Below are 26,597 nucleotides of genomic sequence, written 5' to 3'. Positions count from 1 at the left end.
ATGATGAGATAAAGATGTTTTCTAGGATAATGAAGCACATTGAAGAATATTTAACTATAAAGATGAAAGTTTCATCTAATACTGTTGAAAAATGCTGTAACTGAAACACTTTCCAGAAACATTCCCCTAATTTACTTACTGCAAATCTGCATTCAGTACTTTACTCATTTTGAACAATTTGTATTTTGTCCTTTTACAGTACAAGCAGTAGAATATCTGTCTTTCACCACACACAATCTACAGTTTCTTTTAAGTTACAATATATTAGAAATTGTTAGTGTTTTTTTTCCAGTTAACCTACAATATGGCTATATTTTAAAATAACCAGTGACACGCACATTTACATAGGGGCCTCTTTCAAGGCTCTGAGAAGGTAAGAAGTAGCCCTCGGGGATGAGAGGGAGCTCTGTCACTCACAACCTTGTCTTTCCTTCCACAGCTGCAAAGGACAGCACTCAGATGACATCTGACCACACCCCCCACAAACCTCAAGAGCCATGCCTTTTCCAGGTCCATATATACTGTATATATATATATATATATATATATATATATATATATATATATATATATATATATATATATATATATATATATATATATATATATATATATATATATATATATATATATATATATATATATATATATATATATATATATATATATATATATATATATATATATATATATATATAAATATATATAGATATGGGCGACACGGTGGCGCAGTGGGTAGCGCTGCTGCCTCGCAGTTGGGAGATCTGGGGACCTGGGTTCGCTTCCTGGATCCTCCCTGCATGGAGTTTGCATGTTCTCCCCATGTCTGCGTGGGTTTCCTCCGGGCACTCCGGTTTCCTCCCACAGTCCAAAGACATGCTGGTTAGGTGGATTGGCGATTCTAAATTGGCCCTAGTGTGTGCTTGGTGTGTGGGTGTGTTTGTGTGTGTCCTGCGGTGGGTTGGCACCCTGCCTGGGATTGGTTCCTGCCTTGTGCCCTGTGTTGGCTGGGATTGGCTCCAGCAGACCCCCGTGACCCTGTATTCGGATTCAGCGGGTTGGATAATGGATGGATGGATGGATATATATATATATATATATATATATATATATATATATATATATATATATATATATATATATATATATATCCCTGTCTCGAATGCAGTCAGTGTCTTTTCTTTGATTCCTGAAAGAGCATAAAAGAAGGAGAGAAGACGGGTTCCTCTCTGGTTAAATTATTTTTCTTATTGTTAATGGCAGAGGCCGATGTTTTCATTTTACCTTTTTTAATTTGAGATGTTTAAATGGTTTTACCAAGGTTCCCCAAATCCTGAATCCATGTCTGACCACTCTGTCCTCATGGGGATTTCACACCAGCTGTGCATTGAACAGTTTTTCACAAGGATGTGTTTGTACCCAGCCTGAAACAGTTTATACGTCCAATTCCACCCATTAGTTCACAAACAGATCCCAAGCAGTTGGAAACACATAGCTGTCTGTAGTTAAAAGGAATTGTGAACCTAGTTTTTAGCTAAGACATTTGAGCATGGATTGTTATTTTACCTTATGAAAATGAAAGCTAAAGGCACCAAGAAAAATTGCATTGAACTTGTAACAAGTATCAAGATATAGTAATTATATTGGTCTTACAGTGAATGTAGTGCCTAGACCCTTTAGATAAGTCACTTACAGTTTAATGTTTTGATTACCATTCTACATACAGAAATAACTACTGTAACTTTTTTGTTTCTTATTTGTTTTTGTCTGTTGTTCATAAAATTTCAAATTAATGTGATGACAGTTACATTACCAATAAAAGTCAGATAACAAGAGATTTATACTGTACGTTATATATCATAAATGTATTAAAAGGAGAATTTCTTATATTCTTTATGATTTTGAAAATAGATGAAAGCAGCTAAAATTGTATCCCTCCAAGAAAAAAATTATAACCCAAAATTATACCAGTTATCACCATAACTAAAGCATGATTATAATAACATTTAAAATTACCTTCTGTTTCTCTTGATTACAAGAAGAAATATTTATTATGAGTTTAAAATAGCTAAAATACAAACAAATAAGCAGACAGATAGATAGATAGATAGATAGATAGATAGATAGATAGATAGATAGATAGATAGATAGATAGATAGATAGATAGATATTCCACATGTTGTCCTTTTACTCCTTTATTGATTAAAAGTAAATGTATTTCTTTTAGTATAATTTTGTCTGCAGACTGAAATATTATTCCTTATGAGTAAAGATATGTTTAATATAACCTTCATTTCTTAAACTAGTTCAGTGCTGTTATTTTTACATTACTTGCTATTAAAAGTGCAATTATACAGAATCCCACAGGTGCATAAATATTAGTATGTTATGTGGGTCTTGCCCACAGAGAAATTAAGTTAATTTGGAGCAAATTAACCCACCTAGTTTAAAATATATAAATCTTTTACAGATTTAAGTGGAAATTATGCCCTTTGTGTCTTTTTGTCACACAAGTGAGACCATTTATTTTCCAGAACTTAATATGTTTTCTTGGTTTGTGTTCATAGGTGCTTGGTTACATACCAGGTAAATCTGCTAAAAGTATAATAAGGTATTTAAATTTGGGTGATCTAAAGACAACATATATAATGAATTATTCACAAAATATATGATATCATATCATCAACTGATCATATGAATAGCTACAATCTATAATGTTTGTCTGTTAGTTGTGTAATTACTGGCTATTTAACGGGGCTAGAACCTTGATCTTGACCTTTATTGAAAGCTTATGACTTGATATGTTCTGGAAATTGAAAAAAATTAGGTAATGACAACTTGGTGCACACTTTACTGGTGGGCAGAAATGTTTACTGTATCAATTGATAATCTCCTATAGGACATTGTGTATATGTGATCAGATTTCATAATCAACTGTAAGTGTTTTCATTTTATTTTACAACCATAGGTGTGTATGTCATAGTGTATTAATGATATTATACATGAATCAAAAAGTCAAGGGGAATAATAAAATATGAATTAACGACATACTTTATTTAATCTAAGTAACTAAACATATTCACAATGGAACCATCAGTGCTGCTTCTTGGCAGAAGCAAGCAATATGAATGCTTGGGCCCTGTGACTACTGGGGGCCTCCTAACAAACACAGAGAAAACTGCATTTCTGACTTTCATCTATAAAATATGTATACTGCTTTGAACCCCAAGATAGCCCCGCTAGCACTGTTAGTTTGTATATAGTATGCGTTACGAAGTTTAAACGGCTACTTTATTTAAAAAAAAAAAGTGCTTAAAGTAACAGTACTCAGTAACAGTGCTAGTTACAAAGGAGCATGTTTACATTGATGTATATTTTTGCTTACAGGTTGGAAGATTAATTTTTTGAATATATTTTAATCGGTAACATGATACTGTTAATATGGAAGGATAGTTACATTAGGGTTAGTATTTAATCTTTATGCTTTAATTTCATAACATACTTTTTCATTTAATCTTTATACTTTAATTTCATAACATACTTCAATGTATCTTCAATATCTATGAAATATTGATTTTCAGTAATGAAAGCACCATTAAATGTTTCCTTTCTATCCATGTTTAGCAGTTTAATTAGGAACATTCCTGTGTATTTTTGGAGGGCCACCTAAAACGACATGTTTTCTTTTAGCATTTAAGCTGTCTATTCATGAAATATTAATGGAATAATTAGGACACTCAACCGTGCAGATGACTATTGCGTTACCAGGAGGCACACGCAAAGAATAACGCGATGAAGCCAGACGGTTTGCTTTAAAGTTGCTAACGTTAAGGATATGAGTGCACGTTGAGTTACAAAAGATGCTCCCCAGTTAATTTTGTAAGCAATGTATTTTATTATGACTTTTTAGATGAATGTTTCTACATGTTTACAGATTTAAAGGAGACTTTTAGTAAATTTCACTTGAAACAAAGGGAAGTATTGTTGAGTTTTATTTTTATTTATTTGTAATAGCAGTTTGTCAAATGAATGAAGCAATCAGTCTTGCCCGTTTCTTCATCTCTTCCTTTTTTGTTACCATTTATAAAGTATAACGTTCATATAATTCTGTGCGGCACAGCCATCACTCAACCTTTTACACTACTGAATACTTAAAAAGTAAATACTGAGATATATTTCACTGGTTAAGTGCTTGAAGCCCTGCTCACACTCTTTTAAATATAAATCAAGGAGAACTCTAACGATTACCAGATTTTAAAATATCTTATTAGTTCAAAGTGAGGTACTAAAAACATACAATGCGCAGTGAATGCATCTGGCACTGGGCTTTTCTTGAGGGACAAACTTGTAAGTCGATATCGAGGACACTGGAACTATTCCGCTGTCATCGCTCAACTTGGTGCGAAAAGCTAAACGGCGCATGCGCGAAACAGCCAGCGCGTCTGCATGCTTTCGAGCTATTAATTAAATTAAAGAGGGAAAAGGCTGGTTTTGGATGACATGGGAGGGTTAGAAAGTCTTGTTCAATTCGTTAAACAAGCGTGCAGCGCAGCCTCACTTTGATAACAAGACGTACACTAATAAACAGTCTACCAACGAGGAAACAAAGAAAAACAAAACAAGTTAGGCTTCTGACTGCTTTGTGCCAATTTCTGCGGCTCCGAATACAAACTGCAGGCGCTGTCCAAGGTAGGGCTGTTTTTAATTCTCTGCGGCTTCCAATCTTTTTCATTTGCTTGCTTTTTGTTTTTTAATCGAATCGTGTTCGCGTATTAGATCTACCCACTGATCTTCGATGATTGTCCCATTGTAGTCACTATTGAACATGTGCCTGGTGTAAAGAGAAAAGGCAGCACTGCGTCAAGACGAAGGCTTTTAGGAGTGTGGTAACGAGGACGAAACACCGCATGGGCATGAAACTGCAGCTCGGCCCATGCGTTGCCAGTGAAGCAGTTACGAGGAGACTTAAAACAAGTAAACAGAAACAGGGCTGTTTGATAAATAAAGTCATATGGATATATAATTAGTAATACAAGGATATTTGACTGAAATTATGTATTTGACCATCTTATTGTTCACACAGTAGTATATGCAGTATACTAGTGTATGTGTTTTGTATTAAACAATTGTTACATTCCAAGAGTACTGTACATAGTATTAACGACATTTAGTCCATAAATCTTTTGCATCTGGAAACCAAATAAATGTGTCTTAATTAGTTTTTATGCTAAAGGGTAGCCTAAAACAAGGCTGATTTGTCTGTGTTAGAGAAATATATGCGTAACAGAAACTTTTTACGTTTATCTGTCTGCTGTTTACTGGCCATACTGAGAAGGAAAGCAATAATTATGTGAATTAATGTTTCTGGTGATTTCTTTCATTTGTATTAATTTAAAAATAGGCCAAAAGTACTTAAGTAACAGAAACTTCCTGGAAGGCATTTTTTATTTGAATATCATTAATTTGTAATTTGTACTTGTATCACAATTGCCAAGAAATGAAACGCCATTTTTTTCATCATTAAAGTATTTCATTATACTTTAACTGATCTATCTATCTATCTATCTATCTATCTATCTATCTATCTATCTATCTATCTATCTATCTATCTATCTATCTATCTATCTATCTATCTATCTATCGCTAATTTATCTACTTATTATTTATGAAATATTAATGAAAATAAGCTGGACCATTGTTACACTTCTCTTGCATAGTATGTTATATAATACTTATGCTGTTGACTTCCTCGACATTTTACAACTTTATCAGATTTATTTAACCTTGCACAATTTTCCTCCAAGCTAGTTTTGTCTGCCCCTAGTAAAGAGTGACAGTTTTGTCTGTATTTTGGGAGTTTTCTCTATACACTCATATTTCATACATTCATGTTTGGTACAATTAATATGTTAAATGCAAATGATATTTAAATATATGTGTAATATATGTTGACGGTACAGCTCTTTTTGAAAACGTTTTTAATGAAAGAGAATGTCTAGGACCCAATGTTAATAAATATTTGATTTATATCATATTTCTTTGTAGTGTGAAAACAAATCAGATAATTATATAAATTTAAAGAAAAAAACCCTGCTATTTGTTGTTCAGACTACATGTGTTTATTGTCTTTAAAGCAGCATGGCCTAGTGGCTATGACATGGCATTTGAAATTAAGAAGTTGACATTTAAGTTTCTATTATCAACCCACTTAGTGTTACTGTACTCCAGCTATAAAAATATGTTTATTTCATAACTCTATATTAGAAACTTTCCATATAAAATATAATTTATTGCTACCATTCAACTTTATTTTGATCTCACTGGCTATATGTTTTAGCCTAAGTAAAGTATTTTTATATAGCCATGACCACTGGATCCCACATACAAAAGAGTTAAAAAACACGTTTTCATGAAAAGAAAAGCACTCTTGACTGAGAAGCAAGCATGGATATTAATGTCAGCCTATTGAAATAATCTTAGACCTTATGCTTCCACAAGTTTATGTTGATCTCTGTAGAACAGGTCATAACCCATTAAACATTCACTTAAAGTTTGTGAAGTGTATTTTATAATTAGAAGATTGACAAAACAGTATTATTAACCAAATTTAACAAAAAAAAATCAAAGCAGATTTCTTATTACTTGTACTATGCATTTTAGGGGACACAAAGTAATTTATATTAATACTTATTTTTTATAGAGATTTCCTTTATGATAGTGATTTCTGAAAATCTGGAATAACAATTGTATTTATTCCTTTCTAACTCATTTCCTAATCTAAGATCATTTTCTGCTCTTTATTGAACTTTTCTGAATCACATGCTGCAATGCTCTGTTAGAAATCTGAGAAATCAGCAATTGTTCCACACATGCAATATTTCTTTGTTGGGCTATCAGGGTGCAGATTCTGTCTCAGCAAAAATAGGGAGAAATTAACACACCATATTGCTGCCACCCAATGCACAATCACAGAGAGGTCCATCTAGAGCCCCACACACTCCCCCACTTACTCATATATGGTAAATTCAAACTGAATTCATACTGAACTTCTGGAACTCTGGGCATAATGAGAAGCCTATGTAGACACACAGCTGTAAGCATAAGGTAGAAGAGCTGACTATTACAGAACTTTACCATCTCCACATTACTGAGAGTGCTGATATACTGTATCTAGCTAGATGAAATGGCAAAATTGTTTTCTTGGCACCAATAGTCCTTTGTATTCACTACATAATAACTTTGTCAGTAATAAAAAATAGAAGGTTTTAAAAAAAGAAAAAAAATTGAGGTTAGAGGGGAACTAATTCACAATTTCATGGCATATTGCATCAACAACAATATACTTCTGATTATGGACTTGTTTGAAATGAAAGGTTGTAGCCACTGTGACGCCCCTGGGGTAAAGATGGTCTATACTTGTTTTATAATTAAAATGACTGAATTAATAATACATTCATAATCTCCTTTATTTATGATTTAGAAGTAAATTACATTTTAATGTATCACATAACAAACCTATATTGTTGTAATTACTTAGCCGTATTTCATATTTAGTTAGGGTTGCTCAAAGACAAGTACCTGGATTTTGCTCATGTAACAAGTTAAACTATTCTTGTCATAGACTTCAATTTGCCACATTTAAGATAATACTGTGTGGTAGTTGGGTCTTGATCTTATCCCAGCTGCAATGGACATAATATAAGAATCTGCCATGGACAGGGTGCCATTCCACCATACAACGCACTCCCTTACTCAACCACAACTCACATTGGGCCAATCAAACAAATCTGCATGTGGGAGAACACAGAAATACCCGGAGAAGAACCAAACAGTTACAAAGACAGTGCACAAGCTCCTCCTAGACACTAAATCCAAAAACTCTTCCACCATTATGACCTCACTGCATAATTAAGTTCAGAGCTAATTTAATTTGACAGATACTATTTATTTATTGGCTTCCTTTAGTAAACTGTAAATTTATTGCTGTCAGATTCACAATGGACATGGTCTTTAGCCTGTTTCTGTGCCATGCCTTTACTTTCATGCAGACACCATCGTTCCTCTCTTTTAATAGCAATGTTGAATGAGTTATAAGTTCAGTCATGGTTGCTATGGATGATCTGTTTAAAGACTGAGGAATGTGAATTTTAGTTAAGAAGTCCATGGGAATAGAAGCCAAGTCAAGCTGTAATTGAATTATTTTCTTAAATACCAAATTAATATTTTATAATTTTTTTTATTCATTGCATGCTTAAAGCAGGTAATCGCAGGTGACATAAATTATTAAGATTTATTAAAAACAAAACAGTGTTTTGATCTGAAAGCATGTATTTGAAATGACAACATCAAAAAACTGAACTAAAAGTAAGGAGGCAACTTTGAAATGACAAATACCCAAAGCACAAGGTCCATAAAATATCCATCCATCCATCCATCCATCCATTGTCTCCCGCTTATCCGAGGTTGGGTCGCGGGGGCAGCAGCTTGAGCAGAGATGCCCAGACTTCCCTCTCCCCGGCCACTTCTTCTAGCTCTTCCGGGAGAATCCCAAGGCGTTCCCAGGCCAGTCGAGAGACATAGTCCCTCCAACGTGTCCTGGGTCTTCCCCGGGGCCTCCTTCCGGTTAGACGTGCCCGGAACACCTCACCAGGGAGGCGTCCAGGAGGCATCCTGATCAGATGCCCGAGCCACCTCATCTGACTCCTCTCGATGCGGAGGAGCAGCGGCTCTACTCTGAGCCCCTCCCGGATAAGAAAACAAAAAAGAAATGGACGAGGCATTAAAGTAGCAAGTGTTTTGTTTTTCATATATTTAAGACAATAAAAAATTGTATACGTCTTTTGAATTCTGAAAGCAAATTCTATTTATCAAATTAACATTAATATTACAGTACGCCTCAGGACATGCAAAAATGGCAAAGCATTTTAGAGTATGGAACAAATAAATCAGAAGACAATATTTAGGTCAAGACTTTCCCATGGAAACCAGTGGCAAAGTGTTATTCTGAGTAATAAATAGGCAGCATAATGTAACAGGGAGACTGTCCAATATGACTGCTGTTCTTATGAGTCAGTACCCAAACTGGAGACATAGGGCTTTATAATTTTTGTATCATATTATAATTTTTATTAGGTGCCAGCTCACATTATTAAAAGAAATTAAAACACACACAACAGAAGTAATACCAAAAATGTTTGAAATCTTTTGTAATTCCTTTCTGCATCTCAAAAACATATTTAGTTTTAAATTTACAAACTTAATATTAACTCATGACAGGTTAATCATCAGTGATACCGCCAGTCTTTTTTTTATTAGTTAACCAAGTGTATTATTGCTAGATAAAAAGTTAGTCAAAATATAACAGGACTCAGATAAACACACGGAGGAGTCTTAAAGGCTTACAATGTCAAGCAGGCTGAGGAAGAAGTGAATAACATTAATAATTCCACACTATATTGACTTATTTTTTCATTTTGGAACAGGAAATTGCTAGAGTGTATATATGGCATTTTAATTGGTATGGCATTGTAGTAAATCTTACAACTTCTAATGCCCACTTTGGTTCCCAGCTATGGTGCCTTGGCCACTCTGTGAAATTTTCTTGTTCTTCCCTTGTTTCTGTGAGTTTTACCCCTTGTCAATGAACATACTGTTAGACTGAGGGTTGACACTAAATTGACATGATGTGAGTAAATGTGGTTGTGTGTGTGTGTGAGTGGACTAGCAAATCTTTAAAGTGAAGGTTACAGACTTGGGCTTGTTACTGCTGGAACGGGTGTCAGAACCTTATGATTCTTTACTGAAGAAAGTAGCTTGAGGAAATGGGTGAAACTGAGTTTTTAGTTTGGATGGCATTTGGGCACAGCGGGTAGAAAATCTGTTCATTGTGAGTGAGTATAGGTGTATACATAAAAGTCTCCTGAAACTGATTTTTTTATATATTACTGATGGTAAATTTAGGTTCCACTTGTCCTGGTATTGGATAATGCTAACCTCTATTCAAAGTTCTTTTTAAGAGTTAAGTTGTTTACTTTTTTAATACTAGTTTTCATTCAGTTGCTCATGTTAACTAAGGGCCCAGCGAGGGGCTGGCATCAGTCCTTTTTTTCATCCTATGCTGTCATGATATGGTCCAGTCCCCAACAAACCTATTTGGGATTGAACAGATTGGAGAATAAGATCAAATAATATATGGTATGTTTATGTGTATAGATTGTCATTTCGGTTTCAGATTGTAGTATTCTGTCTGGATGAAAATAAGTATTTATGTCACAAAATGAGGAAGTGTTTCCATCTGAGCGGTGTTTTTGGCCTGTATGACATGCTGTTCTTTATACTGTTGTAACAGGAGAGAGTGACCTTATAGTGTTTCTTCACACCCAGAATAATGACTAGGAGTCTCAAGCCATTTAACAAAATTTGGATGTGAGCGTCAGAAGGCTTTGTGCCCTAATAACCAAGTTACCCTAACTATTCTAAACATTTCAGTAATTATTTACCACTCTGATGCTGATCTTTCTGATCATAAAATAGGTCATTGCGATAGCAATTGACAAGAAGAATTCATAATTAATTGCAGAATTATGATATTTGATGGCTCTTCTAGAGTGCTTCTTACACTTGCATGATTTGGCTCAAAAACTTTTCCGTCCAGCCGTTTTAGCTCAAGACTGTCCTCAAGAAACTGTGACACACAAACACAGACAGACACACACACACACACGGATAGACACACACCTATCATTGAGAAATCAATGTTTTCGGTATTAGGGGACCCTAAAACGTCGAGATGTGTCGAAAACTTGAGATTGAAATTTTTGATGAATCTGAAGCTTTCGCTCCTCCCCCATAGATGATAGGTTATGGTGGGAGAGGGTGGAAAGCAAAAAAATGCCACACCTGTTGCAGAAGCAACACTTAAGGTCAGAATAAATAAGGAAGAATACAAGGTAGGAAAGAACAGAATAAACAAATCTCTGGATCTGCCTATATTGGTCTTGAGCCAGTGCAAGTCAGGTTGTGTGGACAGGGAGTGGACCTTTTTTGGCTTCTGGGGCACCACGAACCACTAAGGCCTCAGTGATCCTTAAAGGAGCCGAGTCTATCAGGCACCTTATTCGATGATCATGACCTTAAAGTTACAGTGCAAACCCACTCTTCTGGAACAGCAACTATGTGCTTTCCTCTAGCAGGTAAATGGAAAAGTTTGATCCGGCCTGACTTCTCCACTGATGTATAGCCTGGCTTCATCTTCTCTAATTAGCAAACCAATACTGGCACTTGTCTTAGGTGAAGGAGGTCTTGTGACCTTTTGTGAACCCTTGCTGCCTTTATTCACTTCCTAAATACAGAGACCAGCACCCTTAGCTCACATACAGTTGCCTGGCCCTTAGAGTCTTGGTGGATTTCCTCTTAATGTTCTTCAATGTTTCTTGGGTACACATCCTCTGTTTCTCTCCCTCTCTCTCTCTCTCTCTGTCTCTCTCTCTCTCTCTCTCTCTCTCTCTCTTATGCCATGTTGCCTACAAATACAGTATATTATATCTGGAGCACCCACTACACATGCAGGTGACTCGTTTTCTAAATTTGTATGGGGAGGTGCACTCAGATTGCCAGTATAGTTGTTCCCTACTTAGGCCTGTGACTGGGCTTTATCCAGTTCTTATCGTCCTTTTCTTCCCAAGCAACTAGTTGATAACTATGCAGCCATCACACAGTGTGCAATTCACATATAGATGTCCGGTGCAGCCACAAGCTGGCCTGTAGCAGCAGCTCCATTTTTGTTTGTCTTTGTTATTGTTTTCTGTTGTTTGCTACTTTTTGCAGGCAGTTTGACGTGGTGGGTAAGGCTTTGGACTTTAAAGCCTGAGGTTATGGGTTCAGATCCCATCACCGGCAGTGTGTGACCCTGAGTAAGTCACTTCAACAATTGTATCTGAGATGGTTGTAAGTCACTTTGGATAAAAACATCAGCCAAATAAATAAATGTTTTTTTAAGGATAAGATGTATAACCGAAAATATGAGGAGGCACTCACACTCACTTTGTGCTAAGAAGCCCATCTGGGGGGTCTCTTCTGCCCACTGCTGTCAGGTAATTCAATGCTTCCATCCGATGTACTTGTTTAGTTTATTTTTATTTATTTCTTTACTTATTGTTTGATTGGCTGTATTATTTGTCATGTGAGTCTTTGTTTTTTATTTTCTACTGTTGTATGCATTTGAATTTTCCCATGGGAACAGTAAAGGTTATCTAATCTAATCTAATCTAATCTAATCTAATCTAATCTAATCTAATCTAATCTAATCTAATCTAATCTAATCTAACCTAATCTAATCTAATCTAATCTTACTTCTGGAGTCAGTGCAAAGGACAAAAAAGACACGGAGCAGTAGTTATCTATGCAATGTTTAACAGTTGCAGTGCTGTTATTATTAGGTCCAGTTAACCTGAACTGGGTATTTTAGAATAACCAAATAATAAGTTTGTGAATTTTTTTCTTTTTGTCTGACACTGCTAGCCTGTTTCCAGGTTGCTTGCGTAGTCCCTTGCAGGGTTCTCGGAAGGTCTTTACTCAGGTGTGTGCACGTACAGCCTGAACCTTTTAGTTCTTCCTTGAAACTTGAAGGCTAAAGCTCTTTTGACTCTTTAATTTACTTTTTTTGACGCAGTTGAAAGGGCGTGTGAACTTGTATGTCCTTTTGTTTTGTAGTAGTTGTCTCTGTGGAGAACGTCAATTACTTATGGACAATAGGATTTAGCACTTTGCTCATTGGACAAAAGTTGAAAATGTATTAATATTCATTTGCGTTTCTGCTTCTGGTATTGATGTTGAGAGTTTTTAAACTGTATGACAATATGTTGATAGATGTTTATTTTGTGTGATTTTTATATTGCATTATTCGGCTGGGATTTTATTATGACTGGCATAAGTGACCTAATACATTGTGAAACACAGAGTCTCTCCCACCCTCATGTGAGGTCTACTGAAGAATGTCTTCCGGCTCTGCTGCAATCTGTCACTGTTTTCATCACTCTAGTCTTCCACAGCTCCTTCGAAGATCTGTTCTCTGCTGTGTCCACTGCCTGCCCATTTATGCATCTGTCTTCTTCTCATAGCACTCACCTCTGGTTAGAGGCAACACTGTCTGCGTTCACTTTCTCCAACTCTGATTCAGGCCAGGAGCCTTCTTGAGATTACCAGACTCCACTATCCAGGCTAATGAATTTAAGCAAAGAAAGGGGTCTCGTAAGTTTCACTGTTCTTTTGTTTGATCATTAGTCATCTCTATCATTCACACAAGCAGAGACATACAGACACACATACACACCCATACCCTTACCCTCTGGCCAGCTTCTCAGGTTGTCTCTGTACTTCAAACAACATCTCACTCCCAGGCTCATGTGACCCACCAGAATGTTCTTGCCAAAAATGCCACAATCCATGGATATTAAAAAGGCAAAGTAATAAAATATGACTCAGTTGAGAAATGAAACTGGAACATATGGATGTTTATTTCATAAGTAACAGAGAAAAGCATTCATCATTATAGTTAGCACTTAGCACTGATTTAATAGTAGCAGGCAGTCTTAATGGCAGAATGAGAATTATGTGTACAGTATGTGCTATTTTCCTTCTAGTTAATGTCTGTGACCTTTAAGGAATGATTTTGCCATCTAGAAGAGAGCAGCTGGATAAGCAATTTCATCCTACTACTCTGATGAAGTTTTATCTGCACTATGCAGATACAGTGGTGTGAAAAACTATTTGCCCCCTTCCTGATTTCTTATTCTTTTGCATGTTTGTCACACAAAATGTTTCTGATCATCAAACACATTTAACCATTAGTCAAATATAACACAAGTAAACACAAAATGCAGTTTTTAAATGATGGTTTTTATTATTTAGGGAGAAAAAAAATCCAAACCTACATGGCCCTGTGTGAAAAAGTAATTGCCCCCTTGTTAAAAAATAACCTAACTGTGGTGTATCACACCTGAGTTCAATTTCCGTAGCCACCCCCACGCCTGATTACTGCCACACCTGTTTCAATCAAGAAATCACTTAAATAGGAGCTGCCTGACACAGAGAAGTAGACCAAAAGCACCTCAAAAGCTAGACATCATGCCAAGATCCAAAGAAATTCAGGAACAAATGAGAACAGAAGTAATTGAGATCTATCAGTCTGGTAAAGGTTATAAAGCCATTTCTAAAGCTTTGGGACTCCAGCGAACCACAGTGAGAGCCATTATCCACAAATGGCAAAAACATGGAACAGTGGTGAACCTTCCCAGGAGTGGCCGGCCGACCAAAATTACCCCAAGAGCGCAGAGACGACTCATCCGAGAGGTCACAAAAGACCCCAGGACAACGTCTAAAGAACTGCAGGCCTCACTTGCCTCAATTAAGGTCAGTGTTCACGACTCCACCATAAGAAAGAGACTGGGCAAAAACGGCCTGCATGGCAGATTTCCAAGACGCAAACCACTGTTAAGCAAAAAGAACATTAGGGCTCATCTCAATTTTGCTAAGAAACATCTCAATGATTGCCAAGACTTTTGGGAAAATACCTTGTGGACTGATGAGTCAAAAGTTGAACTTTTTGGAAGGCAAATGTCCCGTTACATCTGGCGTAAAAGGAACACAGCATTTCAGAAAAAGAACATCATACCAACAGTAAAATATGGTGGTGGTAGTGTGATGGTCTGGGGTTGTTTTGCTGCTTCAGGACCCGGAAGGCTTGCTGTGATAGATGGAACCATGAATTCTACTGTCTACCAAAAAATCCTGAAGGAGAATGTCCGGCCATCTGTTCGTCAACTCAAGCTGAAGCGATCTTGGGTGCTGCAACAGGACAATGACCCAAAACACACCAGCAAATCCACTTCTGAATGGCTGAAGAAAAATAAAATGAAGACTTTGGAGTGGCCTAGTCAAAGTCCTGACCTGAATCCAATTGAGATGCTATGGCATGACCTTAAAAAGGCGGTTCATGCTAGAAAACCCTCAAATAAAGCTGAATTACAACAATTTTGCAAAGATGAGTGGGCCAAAATTCCTCCAGAGCGCTGTAAAAGACTCATTGCAAGTTATCGCAAACGCTTGATTGCAGTTATTGCTGCTAAGGGTGGCCCAACCAGTTATTAGGTTCAGGGGGCAATTACTTTTTCACACTGGGCCATGTAGGTTTGGATTTTTTTTCTCCCTAAATAATAAACACCATCATTTAAAAACTGCATTTTGTGTTTACTTGTGTTATATTTGACTAATGGTTAAATGTGTTTGATGATCAGAAACATTTTGTGTGACAAACATGCAAAAGAATAAGAAATCAGGAAGGGGGCAAATAGTTTTTCACACCACTGTATGTATTAAAATGTGTAAACTTCTGCATATGCTTATTATTATAATTTGAATATTTTGCAGCAGGGAGGTCCTGTACAGGTCAGTGTGGAAGCCTACTGCTTAGGTTGCAGAATGACTTTTGTGTATTCAGGGGCTCCTGGAAAGGCAATTGGCAGACTCCCCATCACAGAAAAAGGTGAAAAAGCTGAATATTGCTGAATGTTAGTTTGAAAAGGTTAGAAAGAAACCAAACGTTATCTAACAACTAGTGGAGCTGGAGCTGTTGCTCATTCAAGTAAAGCACTGCAAGTCTAAGGAAATGTGCAATTCACACACAAGTAACACAGGATGTTTAAGGGCAACGGAAAGCCCAAGTATTACCACCAAAATGGAAAGATGGCAAGTCCAGAAGGCAAAAATTGGTAAACTGGGAAAGAAAAGATGTATTGGAAAAAAAAAAAACATTCTTATAAGGCCAAGCCTAAATTATTTGTAGGAACAGCAAAAAACTTACAACCAAAAACCAAAGTACAATCTAGATATTATAGTCAAATTATGAGCTTTCAGTCTCCAACCAGAAAAGAAACATAATATAACACAGTTTTTGATAATTATTCCAAGGCAAGGATACCGGGAACTGAGTGCTGCTATCTTAAATAGTGTTGTGGTCATGGCTTCATATGCTAAATGACATGATTCACATACAGTGACCAGGATGTCAACAACAAACAACATTAAAGTAATATCTTAAAATAATACAAAATGCACATTATAATATTAAATAAAATATAATGGAAGCTCAGAGAAATGTTAGAAAATAATGGGAAGAACCATAATTTCATGACAGCAAATATTCAAGGAGACCAGAGGCTGCTTTAGGGATGTCAGCCTAACTTCACCTTGAGTATGTGTATGGCACCCTCACCAGAAGGTTATAGACAAATTGAATCTAGAGTTGGGAGATAAGTTGAGGCTAAGGCTCAACTGGCTGGGGGACCAAAGACCAGCTTCAAATGGAAGTATATGAGAAAGAGGTACAAAGTAAGAAATAGAGTTATTTGTGTTGGTACTTTTATATGAGTAAGTGGGCCGACCACGTCACCAGATAGGCAGAGATTCAAGATCTATTTACTGTAGGTAGACCAAAAGTGACAACATGGTTTTGTTTACCTCTTGTTTGTTTGTACTTTGAATTCTCCATCTAATCTCCCCTCCATTGTGATTATTCTGTTTAATAAAAGCACTATTGTTTGTATAGTATTATTTTGGGTGTGGAGTTTTACTATGAATACTCTTTCACTTAGGAAAATAAAATTAGAAATTATTATTTAAATGGATGGATTGGGGTGTAGTACTGCTGCCTTAAAGATCTACAGTAGTGCCTGTTTGTTATCTGTGTGGAGTTTTTATATTCTCTCAGTGCCTTTGTGTTTTCTTCCGGGCACACTGGATTACGTCCCACATCTCCAAAGACATACTTGTCAGTCCGATTAGCAATTCAAAATTCACAGCAGATAGCTGTGATTGGGCTCCAGTTTTATTTTTGGCTGGTTTGTGGTTGAACTTATTTTATTTTTGGCTTAGATAGTGGATGCCTGCTCAGACCTTCTTCCTGGGGGCTTTTTCTGGAGGTTCTCCCGCACAATTCAAAGAAATGCCATTAGATTGATTGGCAAGTCTTATTAGTCTAGTGTGATTGTGCCTGCGTCTACAGTTCAGTGGACTGATGTCTCCTCAATGCCATCTGCTTCCATCTGTGTTCTTTTGCATCTGGCTCCAATGTAAAACCTGTAAAAGTGAGAGCAAGTTAAGAAAGTGGATGGAAAGACAACACTGTATAGCCAACATGTCATATTTCCGCAATTTGTAGTAATTCATATTTGACCATGTGTGAGATTTTTGAGCTCTTTTGAGACCCTCCTAACAGTGCTGCACACTGAAATTAGATTGACACATCTGTCAAGGGCAGAGCTAACCGCAGGTTCACAGCACCACCGAGGCAACTGCAAATACACAGCTTACCTGCGTAAAATGTCAGTCTCTTAATGGGTGATGTGGGGAACATTATAACCCGGTCACTAACCTGTCCCTGTCCCTGCTCATTTGCTGTGTATTTGTGTATTGAATTGGTAGCCCCCATCTTATTAAAAGCCCTGACTGTTCCTGTTTTGATTGGAATAAAGTTGGGTGCAGGACAGTGACTCACGTGTCACACTATATAAACAAAACAAGTAAACACATAAAGTTTATGTAAGTTATAGGATTACATAGCTCATCTAACTTACAGTGTATGGTTTCTAAAATGTTTCGATTGTCTTAGTGTTTTGTAGAGTTATTTTAAAATAAATTGGGCACTCTACATTCACGCTGGATATAGACATTTGCTGTAGACCAAACTATAATTTTGTAAATAAGTGCTTCTTGTTTTCTCTTTTGAAAGCATTTTTCTTGTGAAATCTAATTCACTTAATCATGGCCTTTGTGGATTTCACACAGACACTGATGAGAGTCCCACAAAGTCAATTTTATTAGTAAACAGGCTTGAGATGTGACAGTATTGGAGTTTATCTGACTGCAGTTCCCTAAGTGAACATTATTTATACTATATCTGTAATTCAGCATTGCACAATATTGCAACTATTGTCTCAGAAGAGTAACACTGTTTGAGCCAAACATCTCTGGGTTAATATTGCACATTTTTTATTTTACATCTTTCAGTTTTTATGTCCCTTCAGTTATGGAATGCCTGTACTGAAGGATGTGAAATAATGATATTTACATCCTTTCTGAATGCACTTTTGTTAATACGAGTCTATTGTCTTGTAATTACTTGATTTTCAATTATTTTTTCGCCTGTGTTTAGTACTTTTCACATAACGGCATTGAATTACTTTTCCTAGTATTTAACCGTTTCAAATATCATCTCAGACTTTTTAATTTATTTATGCAGTCTTCTTCAGTATACGATTCCATCCATTTAAGTAAAGGTATTTAAATTATTTGTCTAGATTAGATAACTAAAAGACCTGATATAAGCACTGCACAGTTTTTAAAGGTTACCAAGTAAAACCCATTTGACACTAAGGAAGCCACTTTTTTGTTTTGTGCATACTTTTTTTACAAACATTAAGTTGCAAAATGCATGTGAAGCAGGCAGGAATAGGGAAGGGTGTAGCATCATGTAAAGACTATTCCTTTGTAATGGAGATCCCTGAGGGACTTCAGTAATGACCTCATCCCATGCTGATCATTCTCAACTTACTTATACGCTTTATTTTCCCCTCATTAACCAGGTGACAGTCCAGTTGGTTATAGTGTACTACTGTAAATACAGTAGGATTAGTGTTCTGAGCAGAATTTGTATCTGTCTCTTGCCTTAAGATTTTCCATGACTTGGAATATACATATACTAATTTTTAAATGCATGCTACCCTGTTTTAACGGCAATGCTTTAATTCTGCATTTTCCATTTTATTCTACCTGAAGAAGATTTAAAATTTTTGACTTAAACATAAGATAGGCTTAAAACTTACCAGTTTTAAATGAATTGCTCAAGCCATTTTATATTAACATATGTAATTCATATATTTGTATATAGGTAGCATGACGGAGGGATTCTCTGCTGGTACTGCCAGTTTTCCTTCTATATTCAAATAAGTGCATTTGAGTTTAACAGGTGACTCTGATTTGTGAATGTATGAGTGAATGTGGGTTTGTGTGTTAGTGCACCCTGAAATGGAATGGCGCCCTGTCTATGTTTAATTCCAGGCCTGTACCCATGGGTACCATAATATGCTCTGGCTCCTGTGTGACACTCATTTTATTAAATAGATTTGGCAGTGGATGTATGGATGTTTGTCTTTTTATTTTTTCTAGTTTGGGTTTTAACTTTTTTTTTTATTTTTGAGCGGATTTAGTTACCTTTTTAGTCCTTTTAAATACTGTCATGATTCATGGTTCCTTACATCTATTTTCTGGACCTGTGCTGTTTATTACAGTTACTCAGCTGGCATGAGTCTCTGTGTTATTTTTTTAAATAATAGATTTTAATATACTAGATGTAAATGGTATAAATTGTCGATCCTCAAAGGTGGCGCAGCAGTAGTGCTGCTGCTTTGCAGTATGGAGATTGTGGGTTTGCTTCCTGGGTCCTCCCTGTGTGGAGAGTGCTTTGAGTAGTGAGAAAAGCGCTATATAAATGTAAAGAATTATTATTATTATTATTATTAAAGTGCTTAATGCATGTATATTCATCTAATGCTGTAAAAATAGAAGACTCTAGTTAAACATGATTTTGATATTCTATGTAATTTTGATATTTCATTTAAAAAAATCTAAATAATATCACTTCAAAAATATATATACAAGAGTAAGTCAATTGTTTCCACAATATTCACTATTAGGTAGTGTCCAAACCCAAATTTGTCCATCAGACTGCTAGATAGTGAAGCGTAATTCATCATTGCAGATAATATGTTTCCACTGGTCCTGACTCCTGCCTATGCCTTGTGACATGGCATATTATCCTGATCACAAGATCCATATGAAAAATTGTAGACCATTGTCAAAATAGGATATGCATGCTTGAGAGCAAGGTTGAGATGTGCTGGGGCAGACAAATGATGCCTTGCTGCTTTCAAGAGGCCTAATGTGTGCCAAGAAAACATTCCCTATAACATTAGACGAACACCACTAGCTTGTCCCATTGACTCAAGGCAGAATGGATCCCTGGATTGATGCTTCTTAATGCCAAATTCTGGCATTCATTTTGCCACTTGTGTGTTACAGCAGAAACCAAGATTCAGTCAGTATTTATTTTATGTTAATTCATCCTGTTTTGTCGATCATGTGTCCAGGGTACTATCCTCATTTTTCTTTTCTTAGTTAAAAGAACAGGAACCTGGCATGGTATGCTGCTGCTGCTGCTGTAGCAACCTATATGCAACCAGTATGTGTTCAAGCTTTTTGTGCTCAGAGATGTCGTTCTGTACACCATTGTGAGCTATAATTTCGGTATTTTACACATTTCTTTTGGTTTGTAGCTCCCCTCTCACCTCTCTCAGCAACATTTTCAGCCTCAAAACAGATTTATGTTCATTTCTCCATCCTCTGTAAACTGTATAGCCCACATTATGTGAAGATCCCCAAAGGGCAGCAGTTTCTGAAATCCTAGAACCACTAAGTCTGGCAACAGCTATCATACGTACTACAGTCAAAGTCTCTTAAATCATGTGTTTTGTGCATTCTGTTTTGTCAAATAAAAACCATTATTTGACAATGTCTGCCTTGTATATATTCTGTATATTTTGTTGCTCCCACATGACTGTTTATCGCAACAGACTATTTGCATGAATGAGCAGATTAACCTGAAAACGTGCTCCCTGAGTGTTTATGTACAGTATACAGTATATATTTTCTTGCAACACTTAAAGTGTGTAAGACAGTTTTCATCAGTCTGGGAATGGCATTTATTTACAATTTTGAAATCTACTTTATCTTAATGAAAGTCAGTGTAGTTCTGAGATAAGTCTGACAGCAGACATTTATTTCTTGTATAGAACTTAATTTATCTTTACACAAATGAACTATGCTAAGGTTTTCTCAGTTGTTTTTATAAACAGAATACTACACTGAGAATATTACCACAGATCTTATAGTAGGTTTTGTTTTTGTTCAAGGGTGTACACTTATTCATTTGCATTGAATAACAAAAGCATCAGCAAACAAGTTGCTAACAATATATCAAATAAATATTGGCAAACAAGCAGAAAGGAGCATGTGTGGTTGAATTACAGAATATCACATACACAATTTGTATTCAGCATTTTAGTGTGATAAAGCACATGAATTAAAGTCATTCTAAACATCAAGAAAGATGGCTTTATCATAGCAGCCGCACATCCTTAAAATGCAAGAGTACTTGAAATAAGTGTGTGACATTTGAAACAAAGTGCATCAACAGAGTGTGACAGGGAATACAAGTCAGCTGCAAAAGACTGGATCTGGCAAGTGGAATTAAATCAAAGACAAACAAATGTTTATTTTTTTAAATTATTTTACTGACTTTAAAGTTTCATTCAAATGTACATTACAGATAAATAAAAAATATAGTACTACAAATTACTAAGATCAGATAACTCACATCTGTCTAGAGACCAGGGGCCTCAGGTATAACGCCTTGCATAGAATTTACACTTAAACATGATGTACAGACAAAACTAGAAATGTGCATACGCACAAAAAAATTCAGATGCATAGAACTGTGCGTAAGCAAAGTCCTACGCACTTTCCCTTTATAAACCCCAATCAATGTGAATTTTAATGCACATACACTAGCCTACAGCCAGATCCCAACTCCTCCCAGAACTTCACCTATTTGAATATGCAAATCAGTTTAAATAACTCCTTCCTTTCAGTGTTTTATTAAAACACAATGTCAAAAGCACACGTAAAAAAGAACAATTTCAGTGAATGTGAAATGGAGGTCCTATTTAGTAAAGCTGAAGCAAGGAAAAATGTACTATTTGGTGGCCTAAGCAGTGGTATGAGCAACAAAAGGTAACTGGCACAGTGTGGTGGAGGCACTAAAAAGTTCAAGTTCAGAAAGCCGCCCTGTGCCCGGAATAAAAAAAGAAGTGGTCAGATATCAAAGTCAACCTGAAAAGGCGATTCGCAGCCCACTGTCTGAGAGTCAAAACCACTGGAGGAAATGGTGGAATTCCGGGGCTGACACCATTTGAGCAACAAGCTGCTGCAGTAATTGGTGAGACACTTATATATCTCACCACAACATTAATGAGATGCATTTTTACATCACAGATAATTTGTTCATTAATAGAGTGGAAATGCCTTCTATTTACATAACCAAATTAATTCTCTGAAGGTGCCTTTATAGCAGTGTTTCCCAAACTCGGTCCTGGTGAACCCCTGTGGCTGCAGGTTTTTGTTCCATCAAGCTTCTGTTTTTAATTGAACTCCTGGGCTAATTAAGTGAACTGATATTTCCCAAGTTCTGTGTTTAGGGAACAATATAGAAATTAGAAAACTAAGTTTGCTAAAAAAAAAAAAGTATTAAAATGTACCAAGCAGTTATATAGGAATAATGTATTTTTTTTTCTTTTTAACAGTATTTTCATCTTGATTTTCATTCTACTTTTCTAGGAGTTCTAATTGTTTAATTGATCCATTATTTACTAATTAGTGGGTCTGACTCTAAAGAAGTTGCAGCCTTTGATTATTCAGTGTTGTTTGCCTGGGTGTCTGATCTGCTCATTTTAAATTGTCATTATTAAGATACAATGAAGAGGGAAAAACTGCACAGAGAAAGGGCAAAGTATAATGAAATCAACAAAAGAGAGTTAAGCATTTATATCTATAGCAAAAACAGAAATATTTCTAAATGTCTTATAAATGTAAAAATCATGCTGCTGTGCTTTTCTGAATGTCGAAATAAAAGAAAAAAAAAACCCAGCTAATTAAATGAGATCAGTGTTATCAGGTGTTGTCAATGATTAGGAATCCGGTTGGAACAAAAAACCTGCAGCCACAGGGGTTCACCAGGACCGAGTTTGGGAAACACTGCTTTATAGCAATGTGCATGCAAAAACCGGACATTGTAGTTGTTTGATATTTGTCTGTTCAATCACAGTGTAAGGAAATCTTATATATCTTGATGACAAGTGGATAATACCATACCATACAGCTAGCATGGTGTGACTCAGAGATGACAGAGAAGTACCCAACTGGCCAGCGAGTTCATGCTGAAAATTTCCTGTTACAGAACTTGCAAAGGAGTAGGTAGAGCACAATTCCTCAAAGTCTGCCTTTGTAAAGCTGGCCCCAGTTCAGCACACAGCTTGAAGAGGACAGCTCTTGGAAATCTAAATCAAATAAGAAGTTGGTCATCATCATGGGACAAGACATCAGTATAATCTCTAAATACACACTTTCTATTAATTCTTCCATTTGCAATGTCTTCTAACAACGCTAAAGCAGCCATGGTGGTTGGAATAGTTTGGCCATTCCGTGCACCGTTATACTGTTACAAACTGATTACAATCATGTGGTTAAAATTTGTTAATGATATGCAATTAATTTTGGTGTATTTGACAAAGTGAGCGTTATGGATGGGACTATGAAAAAGATGAGGAAACCACACAGAAACAGTAGCAATGCTTTGATGGTGGGTGCCACCTTTTGCAAAACTAAGTAGAAACTTGCTGCCGTTAAAATGTACTTGGCATTACACCAGGTTTGGTTTTTATACATCACTGTGTGAGCATGGAAACGGGTGTATGCAGCATTTTTGTGCGTGCACACCATTTATATGTGAAGCCCCAGGAAAAGAAAAGGATTTAATAAGAAGTAAACACGCTTTATGTTTTCTGTAAGATTATAAAACATGTTAAAATGTTCTTCTTAATGTGAATTTAACTTTTTTCTACTTTTAAGTAAAGTAGGAAATTGTATTTTTCCTCGTGTAATGGTGGATGGATCAGGTTTCTTCTAATATAATACTAGTAGTGTAGTGTAACTCATCATTACACTCATCATTACAAAAAAAACTTTATTAAGTAGTAAAGTCCCATCAGGTGTTACCCCACGGAGAATTGTAAAAGGATTGGGCATTATTGTGATCTCAAAATCTCAAGCAAAGATTGACATTTCATACATTTCTAAAAATAGGTGACCTACTGTAGCAGAAGCCTGATGAAATCTGACAGAAGAGGGATCATTTCTCTGACACATTTTGGATAATCTCAGGTGAGAGAAATGCGTACAAAATGCAGTTCTGAGTTGAGTTAGAAACATTTTGCACATAATGAGGAGGGGGTGTATATTATTATTATTATGAAAGGATCTAACAATGTATCAGATAATCTAAACAAAGGTATAGTTCAGGGGTTCTCAAAGTCGGTCCTAGGGGCCCACTGTGGCTGCAGGTTTTTGTTCCGGCCAGATTTATAATCAATGACAGCAACTGATAACACTGATCTCATTTAATTAGCTGGTATTTTGTTTTCTCTCCTCTGATTCTAGATTCAGAAAAACACAGTAGCTTTAAATGTTTAACTGTCTTTTGTGGATTTCATTATATATTGCCCTTTCTCTGTACAGTTTTCTCCTTTCATTGTATCTTAATAATGACAATTAAAAATGAGCAGAGCAGACACCTAGGCAAACAAAACTGAATCATGAAAGGCTACAACTACTTTAGCTTAGTAAATAATACATTAATTAAACAATTAGAAAAAATTGTTTAAAAGAAAAAAAATGCATTATTCCACATATCACTGCTTAGTAAATTTTAATAAAAACAATTTACCAAACTTAGTTTTCTAATTTCTATATTGTTCCCAAAACACAGAACTTGAGAAATAACAGTTCATTTAATTAGCCCAGGAGTCCAGTTAAAAACAAAAGCTGGTTGGAACAAAAACCTGCAGCCACAGTGGGTCCCCAGGACTGAGTTTGGGAACCCCTGGTACAGTTTGTAAAGTTATATGGAAATACAGACATACAATTTATATCTTCATCACATCTAGAAAGTTTAATTTCAATAGTAGATGGTGAGGGAAGGTTGGGAAAGTCTCTATCTGTCTAGACTAATTTGTAAACTGTTAAAATGAAAGTCAAACCAAACTAAATTTTCAGCAAGCCATATCCAAAAATAAACATATACAAATTAAATCCAAAAGCTGAGGCCATCTTAAATAATTGCTGCACAATGATGTCACACATTATATCAATGCCAGTCCCATGGTAGCTACCATCCTAACAACAATTAAACAATATGACCCGCAACTGCTTGGAAAACATCGGAAAATATCTGCATGGATAGCAAAAAGGCTAATGAAATGGCGGCACAATATCACTAAGATAATGATGAAAATAAGGAAATAATGGAAATAATAAATATTATTGCAAAATTGAACATACAAATCTAAAAGGATAACAAACAACACTTGTATGTTTATTTAAATAATCCATGCATAAATTAATAAGTCACTCAACTTGTTACAAATCAAGTATAGCTTTCAGTTGTTATATAGTTGGTGAAGTACATCCCATAGATTTGTTTCAGGTCAATTAATATCTCTGAATGTTCATAGTAGAGATGTCATAAAATGAATGTTCCTGGCTTTTGTTCTAGTTCTCCATGAGGAAGATTTGAGTGCATAAGTTTAGGAATAACTTTAGAAAGATTGCATATTGTATATATGAAATATACCACCTCTTCAAAATACCCAAAGAATGTCTGAGTCAGTCCAGCATGAAATGAAGTAATGGTGCAAAAATGTTTTCATCTGATGTATGTGTAAGAATTGCAGATGAACAAGAGACAGTTCTCCTTTGGGAAATAATAATCATTATGAAAGCTGTGATTCTAGTGCCAGTTGAATATTATATTGTACATAGTAAGAAGAAAAATGAAACAGTAACATATTGTGGATCATTGTCAGTGTAAGCTTGCACTTAGTTCTTGATGTTTTTTCTGCAGTGCTGAGAGAAAAGGAATTCATAGTACATCACTATAGTCCAGAAAATGGGCATTTTTCATCTATGTTTTCATCATCACATTTTAAGCCATTTAGGTTGTTGCATACATCTAAGCTTTCCCAAAGGAGACAATTGATAAACATTTGAGAATTTTAGGTCAGGGTCTAGAGTAATTGCCATGTCCTTGGGTAAAAGAACACATTCTTCCATCTTATTTTAAAGATTAACTTGAGAACAACTAACATGATGTCACTTAGATTTTGCTGACTGTCCAGATAGCAGGAACCTGGCAAGAGCAAAGTTGGCATCAGAGTGGTAACTTTAAAGCATCCCAGACAGATGTCACAAGTACTAGGCCTAAAAAACCAGAGTTTATTGTGATCTGAGAGGAAGCCAGCATTATTCCCTTAGAACGCTAGAGAGCTGGCAGTCCAACCCATGCTAAGAGTCCTTGACCATTTAACCAAAAGAGACAATCTTGTGAGTTCTGATAAGTATAACAAAACACTTCCTTTTCGGATAAATGGGATCCTGTTACTCTAAACAAAGAGCGGACTACCAAAAATCTGCCTTGAACATCTAATAAAACTATTCAGAAGAGTAGCACTGACAGTGACATCTACAGTAGCCAGCTTGAGTGGAACTGATTCTGAGGCTTGGACTGCAAGGACACAAAGTTATTAAATAGACTTTTTAAGTCCAGAAATACAGGATTCCTTTATCTAATATTCTTAATTTAAGCAGAGTGGATT

The 26,597-nt window shown here is 35.9% G+C and overlaps 1 protein-coding gene across 2 annotated transcripts in view; it reads left to right on the top strand.

Annotated features, from left to right (window-relative positions):
* Nucleotides 1–4,448: 4,448 nt before the first annotated feature.
* Nucleotides 4,449–26,597, top strand: part of LOC114658970 (phospholipid phosphatase-related protein type 5-like) — a 403,832-nt gene continuing 381,683 nt past the window's right edge. Inside the window, exon 1 of one of the 2 annotated variants that reach the window (XM_051933202.1) lies at nucleotides 4,449–4,689. The gene's annotated coding sequence lies outside the window, so the exon portion shown is untranslated. The remainder of the gene's footprint in view (nucleotides 4,690–26,597) is intronic. The other variant, XM_051933203.1, reaches the window with a different exon arrangement.

Source organism: Erpetoichthys calabaricus, chromosome 10 (genome assembly GCF_900747795.2).
Source record: "Erpetoichthys calabaricus chromosome 10, fErpCal1.3, whole genome shotgun sequence".
Classification (NCBI taxonomy): Eukaryota; Metazoa; Chordata; class Cladistia; order Polypteriformes; family Polypteridae; genus Erpetoichthys; species Erpetoichthys calabaricus.
Note: the sequence above shows the minus strand (reverse complement) of the source record. Positions and strands in the feature narration are given on the sequence as shown.